General features: G+C 44.0%; 1 protein-coding gene across 8 annotated transcripts in view; it reads right to left on the bottom strand.

The window, feature by feature from the left end:
• Positions 1 to 2,133: 2,133 nt before the first annotated feature.
• LOC145534699 (uncharacterized) overlaps positions 2,134 to 18,101 on the bottom strand; it is a 47,289-nt gene continuing 31,321 nt past the window's right edge. For all 8 annotated transcript variants that reach the window (XR_014074891.1, XR_014074890.1, XR_014074888.1 and 5 more), the window contains exon 3: positions 2,134 to 4,166. The gene's annotated coding sequence lies outside the window, so the exon portion shown is untranslated. The remainder of the gene's footprint in view (positions 4,167 to 18,101) is intronic.

The following is an 18,101-nucleotide window of genomic DNA, read 5'->3' on the forward strand; positions in this document are numbered from 1 at the left end:
GGTCAGGATTCTGTGGCTTCTGAGGAGCAGAGGGGAAAGGAGTCACTTCCCATGCTCTGTTGTGACTTTCTGCTTTGTTCCCTCTGGGGTCTCCTGTTTCTTTTCTTTGCTGCCACTTTTCATGGGTGACGGCATTCTTTTACTCCTGATGATGGTTTTTGCTGGCCCTTTACATTGTCTTACATTTCTTATTCTGTAAGGCAGTTTGATTGGTCCATCTTAACATAAGTATCCCTGAAATTTGTATTCTTAAGTTCCCCAGCTATGCACATGCCCACACAAAGAACAGTGATGGATGTAGGCGTGTGCTGAGTTGTGTCCAATTCTTTGTGACCCTACGGATTATAGCCTGCCAGGTTCCTCTGTTAATGGGATTCTCCAGACTACTGAAGGGGGGATTAGGCAGAGGGCTTCCCAGGTGGCTTAGTGGTAAAGAATCCTCCTGCCAATGCAGGAGACGTAGGAGACAGGGTTCAGTCCCTGGGCTGGGAATATCCCCTAGAGAAGGAAATGGCAGCCCACCCCAGTATTCTTACCTGTAAAAAAAAAAAAAGAAAGAATAATGGAGCAAGTTGCCATTTCCTCTTCCAGGGAATCTTCCCAACACAGAGATCAAACTCCATCTCTTGGGATTCCAGCATTGGTAGGTGGATTCTTTACCACTGAGCCACCTGGGAAGCCCGTTGCATGTATTCTTATGCCCAATAGTACTACTCACTTTTCATACTTACCCTCTCTGAGATTCAGTGAGACTTTCTCTGCAAAAGGAGAATAAAATCTTCCTGGCTACAACTTGATTGTGAAGTTGTGATGACACACATGAATTAACGTGTAGTCACATATTTCTGAAAACTTTCTCACACTCAAGAGAGCCAACAGTATGATTGTATTTTCTACTTTCTCTTTACATAAACTGAAGAATTACTCCAACTGAGGTATTTAGTTTTTACAACAGTTTGGGTCCTAGAGTTGCTAAACTAGTTACCAGATTTTTCAGAGATTTCATTCTCTACTACTTTTTAGTTAGAATAGTTGTTACTGTGGATAAATGTAAAATTCCTTCCTTTTTTGTAGCTTTTTAATAGTAATTTTTTATAGACCTTAAACCCTGAAAATAGCCAAAGTGGCGCAGTTTCAAAGATTAGTTTTAAATGGCCGATTCATTTACTTGTAACCAGAAACCATGCCATAAATGAAGGCTAAAGCAATTAAAGGAGAAAAAAGAGAAACAAAGATGAAGCAGTAAGTTCTCTTTACAGTGTTGTTTATGGTGGGTGGGTGACTGCAGAAAAACAAAGCAGCAAAAAGAATTTCTCTCCAGTTCCACCCCAGGGACAGGCAAAGCCCAAGACAAAGAGCTGAACACACGGAGTTGGGAGGTTCATGTGCGTTTTACCATCTATTAAGCCAGGAAGGTAAAGGGCATGAAATACATGTTCCCACTAATTCCAGTATTCTTGCCTGGAAAATCCCATGGAGAGAGGAGCCTGGTGGGCTGCAGTCCATGGGGTCGCAGAGAGTCAAGACATGACTGAGCACACATACACAGCTAATTCCTAGGACCAAAAGCTTTGTGCTGGCTTGTGATCACTACCAAGGGGAAGGCCACCTCCAAATCAAGTTCTGTTGGCTCCTTTAAAACCTCATAACTTTATACTGAGACAGATATAAGGAGTTCATCAGATGCATTTATTTTTATGGCTGAGTTTTCTTGTGTGTTCAGTCACTCAGTTGTGTCCAACTCTTTGCAACCCCAAGGACTGTAGTCCACCAGGCTCCTCTGTCCATGAGACTCTCCAGACAAGAATACTGGAGTGGTTACCACTTCCTTAGGATTCTGCTAATATGGCACCTACCTGTCAAGTGCAGCGACAGATAAACTTTCTTTTCTCCTTCCAAGAACATATCAGTATCTCTGTTCCTTGCTGTAGACTTTCCATCTCAGAAAGACCATGAAAGACACCTGGCTTCCAAACCTACTTACCTTCACTTCCTGAGATCAAAAGGCCACTTCTTAGCACACACAAGCTTTTCTGCTCACGCCTCAGGAACCCGCATCCCACAGCATACCTCATGGACCCATATGAAAGGAGCCAAACAGTAGGGCGAAGAAAACTTGGCTTAAAATGACAATGTGTTTCAAAGCTGGGTATATTTTATTTATAAATAATATTTAGATACAGAGGTTAATCAGAGATTCTCCAAGATCCCCCAGTATATTAGTACAGACACACCAGAGAGGAAAGAGAGCATGTTTATGGGTTTCTACCATCTGGCAGCTAAACCCAAGGCTGGTTCTATCCAGACATCTCAGTAGATAGAGGGCCGGATCACTTGCAAACTACAAGCACTGGATTTATTTTTTCAATCATTTCCCTTAATACCTTCATTCCTATTATCTAAGTTATACAATTATATCCCATCCATTATATGACTTCGACTTAAACTTGTTCTTCAATTGTCATGAGTATTACAGAAAATTATGAATAAACCACATTTAAAGAAAGGTTAACCCCTCCACTCCCTCCCTAATCATTCTCCCTGTGAATTTATTCCATCACATTCCACATGGTGTGAGAGCGTCTAACAGAACTGACGAGATGCTGTTCTCATTCATTTCTCAACAGTATCCATTCTGGAAAGTGTAAATAGTGGGATTTTAGAAGTCTGTCAATATCAGTCACACTTCATTCTCTGGTACTTTGCATTTTAAAAAACCGTCAGATGTAGACACTGACACTCGGAAGCCCAAAAGTTTCTAACAAAGGTCAGACTCTTCCTCTGTTTGCGGTAGCACCAACTCAGTAACTGTTGGGGAGCCCAGGAAATAGGACTGCAAGACACAGAAGGCTGTAGGGCCCCCACGTGGAAGGGGAGCAGAAGTCATTCTGTTGCAACACAGGTGGCTTTATTCATTTGCACACATACATTCCCATGACTGCATTCACAACACGGTCGCTTTGTTGATCCCACTGTATTTTCACATTTCAGAGAGTTGAGAAAATGATTTTTCCCATTTTATATGTCATTTGTTCCAGATAGGTATGATATTCATAGTCTCAAAAAACAAAAATCTAATTTGTGGATGGGAAAAGAAAAGCTCCTATTTGCAAATTACTAGTGTTTATGCATAGTCTGACGGCCACACGGCATTTATAAGGCCTCAGAGCTCCTTCTGAGGACCCCGCATCCCATAATCAGACCCCAGGGCATCTCAGGATGGAATCTACAATTCCAGCTGCTCTTCACTCGTGCACTTAGGTTCACCTGTCTTACTTTCATTGTGAAATAGAAAGAGAAATCTGTAGTGTTTTGCAAGGCTTTCTGCACAGGGAGAAAATATTAACTACCAAACAATTGAGAAAATTGAGACTGAGTTCTTGAAAATCTCAATTCTTCCTCTTTTTTTTTACAAAATAATATAAATACATGTCTTGATAAGATCCTGAGGGACTTAGATTTGTCTTTTCTTAATATGATCTTGGACCTGAACCCACTTTATTAAAGCCTTCAGCTCCATATTTGAGGAGGACTGCAAAGCCCTTCCCTCACCTTTCCAGCAAGCCTTGTTTAAATATTGTAAAAATCACAGTAGGGTACTCGGTGTTTCAGCAGAAAGAACCGGCAGGTTAAGTTACAGGAAGAATGCATACAAGGCCAAATAAACAAACAAGACAGAACCATTTTTTTTTTTTTTAAAGAACTTTAGAAATGAATTGTGCTGCAAAGCTACATCTGTAATGGCAGTGTCTTGTCTGCCTGCCTATTTCAGAGGCACTGCATTAATATAAACAGAGTTGTCTAATGCACTTTCCAGGACAGTGCCCCTCGGCCAAGGGCTAGCTCAAATTCATCCTACTGCTAGGTGTGAATGAATCTTCAGTTTGCTTTACTGGCAACGTTTTTGGTGACGCATCCTACACTTAAAAAAGGGCTGGAAACCAAGCATGTGATAAGAGCCCCGGGTTACTTCTTGTGCTTCTTGGTTAATTCCCCTGCGCCCGGCTGGAGACTGCCCCGGGCGGTGTCGCTGGCCCTGGCGTCCCTCCTCCGGCTCTGGCTCTCCCGGGAGACCTGCTGCACGGCCCGCAGGATGGCATTCTGCACGATCTGTCTGCTGGTGGTCTGCAGCTTCGCCTCTTCAGGCTCACTTCCAGGCTTCTCACCTGGCCGAGAACAGAAAGGGAGGGGAAAAGCACAAGGTTAATTGGGGGTGGGGGGTGGGGTGTTAAACAGGCCAGGCCTAGTAGGAAAAAAGAGGCTAATAAATAAGATCTGTAGAGGGGCCCACCACGTTAGTTGCAGGGAGCCCTGCACAGCAGGGGCTTCCCTGGTGGCTCCAACAGTAAAGAATCTGCCTGCAATGCAGGAGACTTGGGTTTAAAACCTGGGCCAGGAAGGTTCCTTGGAGAAGGAAATGGCAACCCATTCCAGTATTCTTGCCTGGAGAATTCCATGGACAGAGGAGCCCAGTGGGCTACAATCCATGGGGTCACAAAGAGTTGGGCACGACTGAGCACCTAACACATACCACTCTTGTCTCTCTGTCTCCCATTCCAGCAGAATCTCCAGAGGTCTGCCCCAGTGATGCGCCCAACTTCTACTCCCATCCTCCCAGCATCCTCTGGTGGCTCTGCTCCTCCAGGTTCTCGCAAGAGCCTGCCTCCTTCTATCTCATTGCTCTGTCACTTCTGACTGCATCGCCCTCAGCTGCATGTTGCTGTTCGGTCGCTCAGTCGTGTCCTACTCCCTGCGATCCCAGGGACTGCAGCACGCCAGGCTCCCCTCTCCTTCACTATCTCCCGGAGTTCGCTCAAACTCATGTCCATTGAGTCAGTGATGCCATCCAACCATCTCATCCTTGGTCACCCCCTTCTCCTCCTCCCCTCAATCTTTCCCAGCATCAGAGTCTTTTCCAATGAGTTGGCTCTTCACATCAAGTGGCCAAAGTATTGCATGAGTGGAGCTTATTAATGCAGACCCCCTCTGCGGCTGGAAGGAAGCCAAAGAGAAAAGGAAGGGCAGGGCATTTCCTTTGGAGAAATTGTTGCAGACCCTGAGAACATCACTCTGCTCACATTTTACTGGGAGAAATGGAGCCGTGTGGCCACACTTACCACACAGAAGACCACAAATACAGCCACCAACCAGATAGCCATGTGCCCAGCTTATGACTCAGGGAGATTCTATTGCTAAAACAAAGAAGTGATGACTTCCACGCAACAGTAAGGCTAAAGTGAAAAGCAAGAAGATGTACACTGGCAGCAGGTCCCAACTGACCCTCAGGGAGATTGGCCTTTGACCACCAAACAGCATAAGTGCCTGGGCAAACAACGAAGTACAAAAGGTCCAGGGATGCTCCTAGAAAAAGTATCTCAGCCAAACCAGATCTGTGTGAATTCTCAAATGTCCCTAGTGTGAAGTGACTTTTTACTCTTTGGGTGGAGGATGGAAGGCTCTAAGGGTAGGAGTAGGATGAGTTCTTAACAAGAGACAGAGAGAGAAAAGAAAATCTACTCTGAATTTAGCTGTGACCTAACATCCAACCTAAATCGTCTTCCCCTCGCTCATCCATTATGAAGAAAAATTGATTAAGAAGTCAGAGGCAGTCTGTGAGATGCTGTGTCTGGGGGATCCCTTTGGGGACTTGCAAAGCAGGTTTAACCTTAACTGCCCTCATCACCACTTTGCTCTGGGTCTGGAATTTCTACCTGTGGCAGAGCATGTGGGACAAAAAGAGGTGCAACAAGCTCAAACAGAGAAAGAGAAGGATGAATACGAGGGTAAAAGCCACTCAGAGCATTAAGAGAGGAAAAGCGAAACAAGAAGTTATATACAGAACCACAAAAGACTCCAAACAGCCAAAGAAGTTCTGAGAAAGAAGAATAAAGCAGTGGGGGGGCGGGGATCACATTTCCTGATTCAAGCTATTTTATAAACACTACAGTAATCAAAACCATATGGTGCTGGCATAAAAACAGACACGTAGACCAGTGGAACAGAAGAGAGAGCCCAGAATAAACCCATGCATATATGGTCAACTAATACTTGACAGTGGAGCAAAGAATACTCAACAGATAAAAGACAGGCTCTTCAATAAATGGTGCTGGAGACATGGATGGACCCAGGGAGTGTCACACTGAGTGAAGTCAGTCAGACAGAGGGGAAATATCGTATGACATCCCTTATATGTGGAATCTCAAAAGAAATTATACAAATGAACTTACCTACAGAACAGAAAGAAACTCACATAGAAAATGAACTTACGGTTGCTGGGGGAAGGGACAGTTAAGGACTTTGGGAAGGTCATGTTCACACTGCTATATTCAAAATGGGTCAGCAACCAGGACCTCCCGTACAGCACAGGGAGCTCTGCTCAGTGTTAGGTGGCAGCCTGGATGGGAGGGGAGTTCTGGGGAGAATGGGTACCTGTATATGTATCGCTGAGTCCCTTCATCGTTCACCTGACATTGTCACAACATTGTTAACCAGCTATAACCCAACACAAAAAACGTTGAGAAAATAAATTTTTTTTTTAAATGGTGCTGGAAAAATCGGATATTCATATGTAAAAGAAGGCCCTATCTCATACCACTCACAATAATTAACTCAAAATGGATTAAAGACTTAGATATAAGACCTGAAACCATACAATTCTAAAAGAAAACATACGGGGGAAAAGCTCCTTGACAAGGGTCTAGGCAACAAGTTTCTGGCTAGACACCCACAGCACAAACACAGCAGAAGGCTGAGCCGCAACTGAAACCCTCAGCTTCGCCATTTACTTACATAGGTGAAACTTACTTGAAATTAAATGAATCACCTACACGTTGCAGGTGGCCTACGCCTTGCGTTAAATGATGTAAACGTCCGCTAGCCTACTTAGCATTTACCAAATCGTTTTGGTATTTCTCAAAAGATGATGAATCGATTTAATTAGCTTGAAACTCAAAACACCCAATATAAACACGCTGAAATCAAGAAATCCAGATGTGACTAAATCTGTCTTCAGCGTCTTTCCACCCTGAACAGTAACCCACCCCTCACCCCCCGACACGCAGTCAGGCATCCATCCCTGCGGTCAGTTTCGGGAGAGACCCCGCCCACCCCATGCGGCTGGCCTCGGAAGGCGGCCCTGAGCCCTTGCGTTCGCCCCCTCCCCTCAGATCCTGCTGTTCCACCGGGCACCTCCCCCGCCCACCGGAAGTCATCAGAGGACCTCGAGTGCAAGGTGGTTGGTTAATAACTGGTCTCAATTCCCTATTTATATCCGTCAAAACCATGCTTCCAAGGACCTTAGGAATATCCTTCTGATAAAAATGTACACTGTTTTTTCCCCTAAGAACCTAAGTGTCATTTGCCTCTATGACATTAACCCTATTATATATTCCAGTTTGGTGGACTTTGGAAAAGGTCAGTGTTCCCATTTTTGAGGCCGAATCCGATTAGTGATTTTCCCTGGATCGCACAGAGCGGGTGGTAAGAAGCAGCATCTCTAGCTGTCGCCTTTCCCCACTGGGTCACTAAATTTGCAAACTGCAGACATCCCTATCAGGGCAGGACGGCTTTTGTTTTTTGTCATAGACACACACACACACACACACACACACGGGGGGGTAAAAAAGCTTTTCACTCGAGGAAGCTGAGACAGGAAAAAATGCTTGTGAAAATGCCACCTTGGAAATGTGTTAGGTATTTAATGTTCTGAACACTTGGATAGCAAATAACTCCATCAAGACTGGGTTGTGAGTTCAGAGAGACCCAAAAGGCTGTTCTGATCTCCACATGGATTTCTGCAAAAAGGTGACATACTGGGCCCAAACAGGAAGCAGAACAAACCTGGGGATGCTGGGGAACTCGAACTCTCCTCTCTCTGGGAGCAAGATCCCTACTCCAGGGGATTCCTCCACCCCTAGAGGCTCGGCTCCCCCCACCGCCCCTCCAACGGGGCCGGCCGGGTTCTGCGGCCTCTGCTGCCCCCTCGTGGCCACTCCTGGGTTGCTGCAGACAGGGATGGAACGTCTGCAGGCAGAGAGCTGTCTGCCCTGCTCCCTGGATGGGGTGTGGGTGTGTACACAAATGTCTGTATATATTAATGTGTGTGTGAACGTGTGTGTGAGTGTTGTCAGGGGAAACCTTTGAGACAAGACTGTGGTTTCACTTTATCACACACACTTAGAATCACCAGCGCATCCACGGCGCTTTCTGATCACAGAAACCCTCTGTGCTATGCTTAGTCATTCACTCGTGTCCGACCCCATGGACTGTAGCCTGCCAGGCTCCTCTGTCCATGGGGTTCTCCAGACAAGAATACTGGAGTGGGTTGCGATGCCCTCCTTCAGGGGATCTTCCCAACTCAGGGATCGAACCCAGGTCTCCCGCATTACAGGCGGATTCTTTAAGTCTGAGCTACCAGGGAAGCATGAGGCCATTTATAGTTTGTCCTTCCAAGAGCTCTGGAGCAGCTAGAAACACAGTCCAGAGATTTCCTGTCTTCATTCAGATGAGAATTACTTGACCGAATTACCAGCTCTCGTAAATATTTAACGAAAGGTTCTGAGTTCCTGGGCAAAACTAGGAGTACACTCTCCCTTTCTTCTCAAGATGGAAAGGGGAGAGGGAGGCAGAGGAGGAAGGAAGGAGAGAGGAAAGGAGGCAGGAAGGAGCTGGTCCTCGCTCTCTGAGCGCCTTCAGAGGAATCCTTAAAAAACAGAGACAAAAATCCTCTTGTACTGTCCTCCTTAAAGATGAACAGCATAATCCTCACAATCACCATTTTCTGCTAAGGAAGGAATCAGATTCCCAGCTGTGACAAGTCATCAGTGCAAGATCAGATTTTGCTATTTTACCTAAATAATCTCTCTGTAGTAATTCTTCGTCCGGGGGGGGCGGGGGGGGGACGGGTGTATACAGTGGGAGCCTGAGAAGGATAAGCAGAAGAGCACTGTGCTCTGACATAAAGTAAGATCTTTCCTACTCTCTTTGAAGGAGCAGCTCCCACCCTTTTGAAGACAATTCCACTGTCAGGTTAAAATATTTCACACAAAAAATAAATAAATAAAATAAAATATCTCACAGATCTCCTCATGCACAACCCAATGACAAAAAGTGGCTATGAACTGAGAAATGTTTTCTGATGAATGTGAATGTTATTCATCTCAACAGAAAAGGAGTTCTGTGAGACTGTGTCTTCCAACCACAGGAAGTGGGAGCTACAGGCATGGGATCCCCATCCCCTGAAACAGTGCCATGGCCCCTGGGTCCTTCTGGCTCCCATATAAGCCGAGAGATGCCGGAAGCAGTGAAAAGCAGACAGATGCTATCTACGAATTCCTAATGGAGGAACATGCGCAGGAGCTGGGGCACAGTGTGGAACTATTCTTCCTCTAGCCATCGTCCAGTTCTACCCACTCCAAAGGAGCACCTGACCCCGTACAGCAATGTCCCACTCAGCTTTCTGACCTCAGCACAGAGAAGAAAAGCCTTCCTTCCGGAGTAGCTCTTAGAAAGTCTCCCATCAAGAGGGAATGAGTGAACGAATAGCCATCAGGAATGAACTGGCCACCCGTCTGGGGACAGCGGGTGCTGTGGTCTGTGCTGCTGGTCTGTCCCTCCTCACTAGACCATCAGCCCCCAGGACATGACCTCATCTGTCCTGCTCACCCCTGACCCCGGAGCCCAGCCCTGGTCCACAGCGGACACTCAGGATCTGCTCAGTGAGGGACTGCCACCCTGGGCGTCCAGGTTCCGTTCTCCAATCTGTTCTGTCTCCTCCGTTCTCTCTGCTCCATTCATTCCCTGATCTTGGCCGCTTTTGCTACCTTTTGCTGCTTCACTGTGATAAAAATCCAGCTCAGGAGGAAAGCGCCTGGGAGATGCCCTTCTGGCACCAGCCTCCGTGCAGAAAGCACCCTGGCATGAGAATATCAGAAAGGCCGCTCCAATTTCCTGGCCACATCTAACCCGGTCAATTGCCGCTTTGGAAATTTTACAGCAACTTCCTCTCTCTCTCGTTTCCAACCAGCCAGTTTTTCTCCTTTCTCTCCTCCTTCCTTGTCCTTACAGGGCTCCTTTGTGTCAGTTCTCAGCACCCTCCGCTTGGCTTCAAACACTTTTCAGAGCAAGGCAGTGTGGAAAGGCCCATTGGATGTTGCCGGGTGATTTTACTCCTATTGGCCAAGCGTCTGCCATGAAGACTCTCCAGGCGTTTATCAACCCCCTGAACCCTGCACACACCAGGCTCTAATGAATCAGTTCACACTCAGGTGCTGGGAGGCCATCAGCCTGTGCGGAGGAGCCCTGGCCTAGAAGCACGGGGTTCGAAGTTCACCTTTGGGCCTTTCTGAGCTCATAGGAACAAGCCTCCCCTCTGTCACACAATATACACAGAAACCTCTGATTCGTTTTTGAAGCAGAGGAGTGAGAAGGCAAGTCACCATTGCTTCCTCTACAAATTGGACAAAGAAATAAGAGAGTGGCCTTCCTCAGATACGATGTTGAGTCTCCCTTAGGGCAACAATCTAGTAGATGTGGCTTTTCTTTTATTCTGCGTTTTACAGAACCATGAGAATCTTGGCTCTTGTCACCGTGTTGGGGTTAATTAGAAAACAAGAACAGGTGGCTGGAAATAGAAAAGGAAGTGAAAAGCAAGATCAGATGCTTTATGTCTTTTTTTTTCTTTCCAGTGATAGTTCAGAAGGAAGAGAGACTGAAGGAAAATAAACCCCAATGTGAGGAGCGGCTGTCAGACCCACGAGACATGTGTCTCCCTCTGGCTCTCAGGGAGCATTGGCGGTCAGCCTCAAGACCCCAAGTCAGGGCACAGCAAATGCACCACACATTTGGTGCAAGAATCAGACTCAGAGAAAAGAAGAAAGGAAGGGAGGGAGAGATGAAGGGAAAGGGAAACAGTACTGCTGAGGGTGCAAACGAGCTACCCCAAAATAAAACTAAATTACTAAATTCCGATTGAAATTGCAGGCAGTGCCTAGAAAAGTTTCTACCAAGTATATCTCAGTCAAGCCACAGGCACTCTCAGGGTATCTCACTCCTCAATTAAATCTGATTTTTATATTAAATCTGATATATTATGCTTCAATAACAAAATTTTTGGGTTATTCAGAAATCATTTCAAAAGGCATGTGAAAGGTACAGGATGAAGACTTTATATTATGTTTTAAAAATACAATCTATGGAAAAACTCCTTCTCATATACCTGCTTGAGACTCTTTCTGTGTTAAAGTCATGTTGTCTTCTTGGCAGCCTTCAAGCTCCTTTTTCAATATTTGATTGGCATTAACAGACATGGATTAAAACGGATTCTAAGAAGTAAGAAAACTAGAAGATACACTCCTAAATCTCTGAATCATTAACAGGTAGAATATTTGCAAATGAGTTTTTAAAATGCTGGCAGATAATGTTAACAATATGTGTGTTCAGAAGGCTGAACAATATGACTCAGTATCTTTGGGATCCATCTGGTAGACTTATGGGAGTCACATAATGTACTGGGCAGTTTATTTTAAAAATCCAATTGTACAACAATCAGGCCTTTTTAGAAAACTGGGAAAGGGGTGGAGGTTGTCATTCTATCAAATGAACAGAAAAGATGATACGCATTTGAATATATAGTACAGGCAGATATTACACCTGGAATATATTCTCTATTTGTGAATATATTTGGACTATATTCTCTGTGTGTAGAAAATTTACAGCAAGATGAGAAAAGGATGGTTGGGGGGGGGAAACCAACTCATATTTTAATTTAAAATTCACATAAAAAAACAAAAAATAAATGCACATGGAAATGATTTTATGTAAAATCATGTTAACCTGGGGTGGGGGGTGGGGGGAAAAACTAATCCCAGCAAGATGATAAAAAGATAAAAAATATGCCCTATTAGTGCCTACTCTTATTACAAAGTTCATTTGCCTTTACAGAGTAGAATTCTGTGAAGTTAAAAGTGAAAAAGTGAAAGCTGCTCAGTCGTGCCTGACTCTTTGTGACCCCATGGACTGTAGCCCACCAGGCTCCTCTGTCCAAGGAATTCTCCAGGCAAGAATACTGGAGTGGGTAGCCATTCCCTTCTCCAGGGGATCTTCCTCAGCCAGTGATCAAATCTGGGTCTTCAGCATGCAGGCAGATTCTTTACCATCTGAGCCACCAGGGAAGCCTTTCTGTGAAGTTGAGGAGTAAGTAATTCACTGCTTGTGACTGATGCTGAAGCTGAAGCTCCAATCCTTTGGCCACCTGATGCGAAGAGCTGACTCACTGGAAAAGACTCTGATGTCAAAAAAGATTGAGGGCAGGAGGAGAAGGGGGCAACAGATGATGGGATGGTTGGATGGCATCACCGACTCAATGGACATGAGTTTGAGCAAACTCCGGGAGATAGTGAAGGACAAGGAAGCCTGGAGTGCTGCAGTTCATGGGGTTGCAAAGAGTCAGACATAACTTAGCAACTGAACAAACAAAAAACAACACAATTTAGAGCCACTGGTGGTTTCAGATATATGAAAATCTTGTACTTATTTTACTAAATGAATTTTTCATTCACTCAAAAGAAAATTAACTCAGGAAAAGCAAGTGAAAAATGTTTATCTAACTTCCCCTTCATTATCTCTAATCCAATGAACTCAACTGTTTTGCACTGAGCACACACAGATTGAAAGTGTCCTAGGCTAATCCTCAGTCTCCACCCAGTGCTCCAGACAGCCAGTTGATTCTTAGAAAAAGCACTCTGCATTTCCTACAAGGCAGAACCCACACTGGGCGTTGATAAAGGTCTGATAGGCAAAGCCAGCGCTACTCCTAAGCTACTGAGTGCTGCTGCTGCTAAGTCGCTTTCAGTCGGGTCTGACTCTGTGCAACCCCATAGACGGCAGCCCACCGGGCTCCGCCGTCCCTGGGATTCTCCAGGCAAAAACACTGGAGTGGGTTGCCATTTCCTCTCCAGTGCATGAAAGGGGAAAGTGAAAGTGAAGTCGCTCAGTCGTGTCCGATTCCTAGCGACCACATGGACTGCAGCCCACCAGGCTCCTCCGTCCATGGGATTTTCCAGGCAAGAGTACTGGAGTGGGGTGCCATTGCCTTCTCTGAAGCTACTGAGTAACTTGACACAATTCACTTCACCTATCTGGGTTCCACCTTCCTTTTCTAAAAATCCTCTCATATTCAGCATTGTAAAATGTGCTCTGCAATTACTGTGATTAGCTATTATTTTCATGGCTTTTAAACTATGTGATTTTTAGTAAATCAATTAGAATGTACACAGTATCCAGAAAGATTACAAACATCTATTAGTGAGAAGGTTCCCTGAACTAAATAATTACCTAAATTACCTAAAGTGTGCCAAGTCCTTCTCCAAACCAAGACCCCTCAATTATTATATTACCAATTATTGGTAGAAATTAAAATTCTCACATCTTAAAGGAAAGCAGTTGTGGGTTTGTTTGTTTTTTCCTGTTTTGCTGCAATAAAATGCTAGAGTTTTAGTTTTTCTGAATTACTACATTTAATTCTTCAGGCACTCGTCAGTTGCCACTCTTCCCTTTTTGCTTTGCCCTGGGAAGCATAAAAAGTCTGTGCTACCCTCCTTCTCCCTCCTCTGCTCCCCTACATTAAGCACCTAGAACCACTGTCGAGGGCTGCTTCATGGAACAAGGCACTATTTTGTGTCCAAAAGCAGAAAATTTGATTCTCACCACCAATTTCCATATGCTCCATAGAATAAGAGCCATATATAAACCACAACCTCATGATAAACACGCAGGAAAGACGTAAGCTGCTGATAAATATCAGTTCCAGATAGAAAAGTTTGCTCGGCATGGATAAAAAGGTCAGACCCAGATTTCATTCTTGGCACCTACTTTATCAATCCACAAAATGACATTTGAAATTATTTGCTTAGAAGTTGATAGAGTGTGATTTAAGGTTATGAGAATGTTAATCACAGTCAACAGCTTCAGTAACTCTAAGCCAGAGTTCACTAAAGCATGTGAACCTCTGTTTCCTTTTAAATTAGTCATAGGCACTACTTTTAAATATGTTCCTGCTCCTAGAGTCACATCTACCATGATAGTTTTCACAGTCTGAAAATCGTAACACGTGACTGGCTTAGATGACAGTGACAGCAATGAGCTACATTAACATATATAAATGTGCTGCTAGTTATTAAAGAATGGTCCCCTTGTCTATCGTATTAATAAAAAGTGAAGAATTAAATGATACAGGAAGAGCATTACATGTGATTTTCATTTCTACATATTCAAATGTTTTTAAATTAGGTAATCATTAAGGCAGTGTGATCCTAGCACCAAAACAGACAGAGAAACAGAACAGGTTAGAAAACCTGGAACCTGATATTTGTTAAAGAAGGCAGTTCGAATAATTAGAGAAAGGTAGTCAGAAAACTGAGTGATTTGGTTTTTTTTTAATTTTTTAAATCTCTTAACTCCAGATGGATAAAAACTAGTGAATGTTTTTCTAAAATGAACATACACTATATGCACTACAGTAGATGTATATGGTTGGAGAGAGAAATGCCACTGAGGGTAGAAGATAAAAGGGAAAAGAGAAAGTAAAACACAAGGGCTCTGCATGGACCAGTGATGATGGTGTGCCATGAACTGAAAATGTTATCAGTTAAATTTAACCCATTTGAGTTCAAAAAGAGAGGGAGGAAGGAAGGATGAAAAATGCAATAAGGAATATACATCTGATATTGGGGAGAAAAAGTCCTTCTAAGAATAAAAACAAAGAACAAAACCATAAAGAAGATGGATAAATTTTACTACACTACAGTAAAGTCTTCCATATGTCAAGAAACACACAAACAATTCTCAAAAGCAATAAAGTAGGAAAAATACTGGCTATACACGGAAAAGAGGATTGATACCTTAATATATAAATAGGTCTTGCAGATCGATGACAACTCCAATATAAACAGGAATGAACTATAATGAGCATGGGGGGTATAGCTCAGTGGTAGAACACAAACTTTGCATGTATGAGGTCCCGGGTTTGACCCTCGGCATCTCCGCTGAACTACTGTTTCAGCTGACTTCTCACTGTTTCATCCTCGAAAGGAGTAATATTAAAACATAAATGATGGAACTATAATGAGAAATTTACAAAAGAAACAACCAAACTGATCCACTAACCCCAAGCATCAGCCTGAGCACCTTCGAATGCATAAAAATGTAAAAAAGAAGAAACCCACAACCACAAAAAGAAGAGAAAATGGAACAGAGGACATCAATGAAGACAGACCTTTACAAATTTCTGGAAGAAAAGTATATGAGATTGAACAGACATAGGAAATGGAAAAAAAGCCACATTCTGAAATATACTATAAGAGGACTGCCAGGAAAGTGGGACTTAGTCAGCCCAAGAGAGAAAACAGACTCTGGGATTGGAATAGACACTATTATGGAGCAGACATAAGAAGTAGGGTTTAACACAGGCAGAATGTACAAAAAAAAAGAGCAGGATACATTCATCCAGTATAAAAAATGGAGAGATGATGGAATGCATCTCTCCCCAGGCAAAACTAAACCAATGAAAATAATAATAAAATGATGGCTAATCTCTCCCTCATGTCCACAGGATGGCTGCAGTAGATCCAGGCATCACAACTTCATAAAGCAATCTCCAGAAGCAGAATGTAGCTATTTCCAAGAGCTAGGAACTTTTTACTAGATGCCTTTTTCATTTTCTACCCTGAACCAATCATTGGCAACAAGAACAGAACCATCATTATAGCCTAGATGGTTATAGGCTACCTGAACCACATGGATGAAAGGCTGAAACCAGGACAAAAATAGGACTCTTACCCAGATGAAGGAGGAGTTGCTATTGTCTAGGCAAGCAACAGTTCAGTTCAGTCACTCAGTCGTTTCCGACTCTTTGTGACCCCATGAATCGCATCACGCCAGGGCTCCCTGTCCATCATCAACTCCCGGAGTTTACCCAAACTCATGTCCATCGAGTCAGTGATGCCATCCAACCATCTCATCCTCTGTCGTCCCCTTCTCCTCCTGCCCCCAATCCTTCCCAGCATCAGGGTCTTTTCCAATGAGCCAACTCTTCACATGAGGTGGCCAAAGTATTGGAGTTTCAGCTTCAACGTCAGTCCTTCCATTGAACACCCAGGACTGATCTCCTTTAGGATGGACTGGATGGATTTCCTTGCAGTCGAAAGGACTCTCAAGAGTCTTCTCCAACACCACAGTTCAAAAGCATCAACTCTTTGGCGCTCAGCTGTCTTCACCGTCCAACTCTTCATCATCAGTGTCTCCCATATCAATATTTTTAATTTTGCAGAAATACCAGGCAACATCATCCAATCAAGAATCTATAACAATTGACTTTACAACAGAAGGGATGTTTTACAGGGCAGTCTTATAAACCATTGCCAAGTCATATAAGAGGAGTTTATTAGTAATAACCATATGACAGTATTTTGAGTTTTATGACGTTGTCCTGGTTCTACCTTAAATATCTAACTTTTCACCAATGCCCACTGAAAACTTTTCCCTTACAGTCTAGCTAGCGTTAGATTACACATTTACTTTTCCCATGTTGCCTTCTTTCATATTTCCCCTACCTGACTTGCTCTATGCCAGTCTTTGATACTGCTGCCACTGCGGCTGCCTCTAGGTGACCTGTACTGGACACCTGCTGCGTTCCTGGCACAGTGAGCACATTTCGTGAATTTCTCCTTTTTTCCTCTACCTACAGGAAGTAGCGCTGTTTCTCCTACAACCAGGACCTCAGGCAATGCAGACTGTAGAGGAGACCACCATTTCTTTCCCTGCCCCCAACCCAACGAGTCCTCTCTCATTAAAACATATTCATATTAACTACCTACCATTACAGCCTATGCCCAGCAAGTAAGTTACTCTTCGCCTGCAGCCCCTCAGTCTCGTACTGGCCCGAAGTTTTAGTAACTGTAACCGCTGAAACTTTACATTGAGAAAATGTCAAATCCGCCTTTGGGAGCCAGCAGACAGACTCTGTTTTGCCCCACGTTTCCAGGAGGATGACTCAATAAGCATCAGCTTAGCCAAGACCAACGGAAATGGGCTTTTTCTAGGGCGAGCACTGGCCAAGCTGTGCCAACATAATGATGTTCACAGAGGTGTCATTAAGAAGAGAAAGTTTATTTGCAAAGAACTGGTCCAAGGTGGCAAGACTCCCTCCTGCAGTCTAACGTCAGCATCTCAGCCTGTGGGAGTGGGTTTGGGCTGGAGCTCGCTGGGCCCTGGGGTGGGAGGAAAAGGTTTCTGAAATGAACAAGAGCCACCCCCTACACACCCCAGCCCTCTCCTGCCACCTGAAGACCTGGACTGTGCCATGTGCTTCTCATCTGCCCACTTCAGGTACAATCTCCGGACACGGTTATAAATATTTGTGTAAGACCGGCAAGCCTTCACACGTTTGGGATATTTAAACAAATATTATGATTTTTAACAAAACTACTCCCTTGTATGCATTATGTGGCAAAACAAGTGATATTAGCAGTTTGGGCAGAATTTCATCTGATCCTATCAACCACAAAATAAAAGCAGAAAAACCAATTTTGCAACTGAACACAAGCACACTACAAGATAGAGAAAAGGGCTATTTCTTCTATAATCAGGTCTATCTTTGATTCCAAGGCTCTCTAGAGGCAGAGCATTCATTTCTTGTCTTAATTAATTATTTAGAGGTCTATTTCCATGATTGCCAGCTCTGTAAGTTTCCAGAGTCTGACCTGAAATAACAAGCACTCACAACCTTGGTCTCATGACCTCGGTTCTTTCACTGGGTGGCTGGGCAAGTTAGCCTCCGGCCCTTGGTTTCCTTATGTTGAAATTACGGACAACTGAGCACTGCAGAATTCTCTGTCTTTCTAACCAAAGAACTTACACAATCCCCTTAGCACATTTTACATGCTCTGCAATAACAACAGCACATGTGCTTACTGCTTCATATGTGCTAAACATTTTATTTATGAACTGACTCACAAAAGCCACATCAAGCGAGTCAAAGGTTGTGTTTTCCCAAAATGACCACAACCGTATCTCTGGTCTCCTACGTTCTTCAGAACCTTGCCATC

This window comes from Giraffa tippelskirchi, chromosome 14, assembly GCF_054371585.1.
Source record: "Giraffa tippelskirchi isolate mGirTip1 chromosome 14, T2T-mGirTip1v1.2.pri, whole genome shotgun sequence".
NCBI classification, from domain to species: domain Eukaryota; kingdom Metazoa; phylum Chordata; class Mammalia; order Artiodactyla; family Giraffidae; genus Giraffa; species Giraffa tippelskirchi.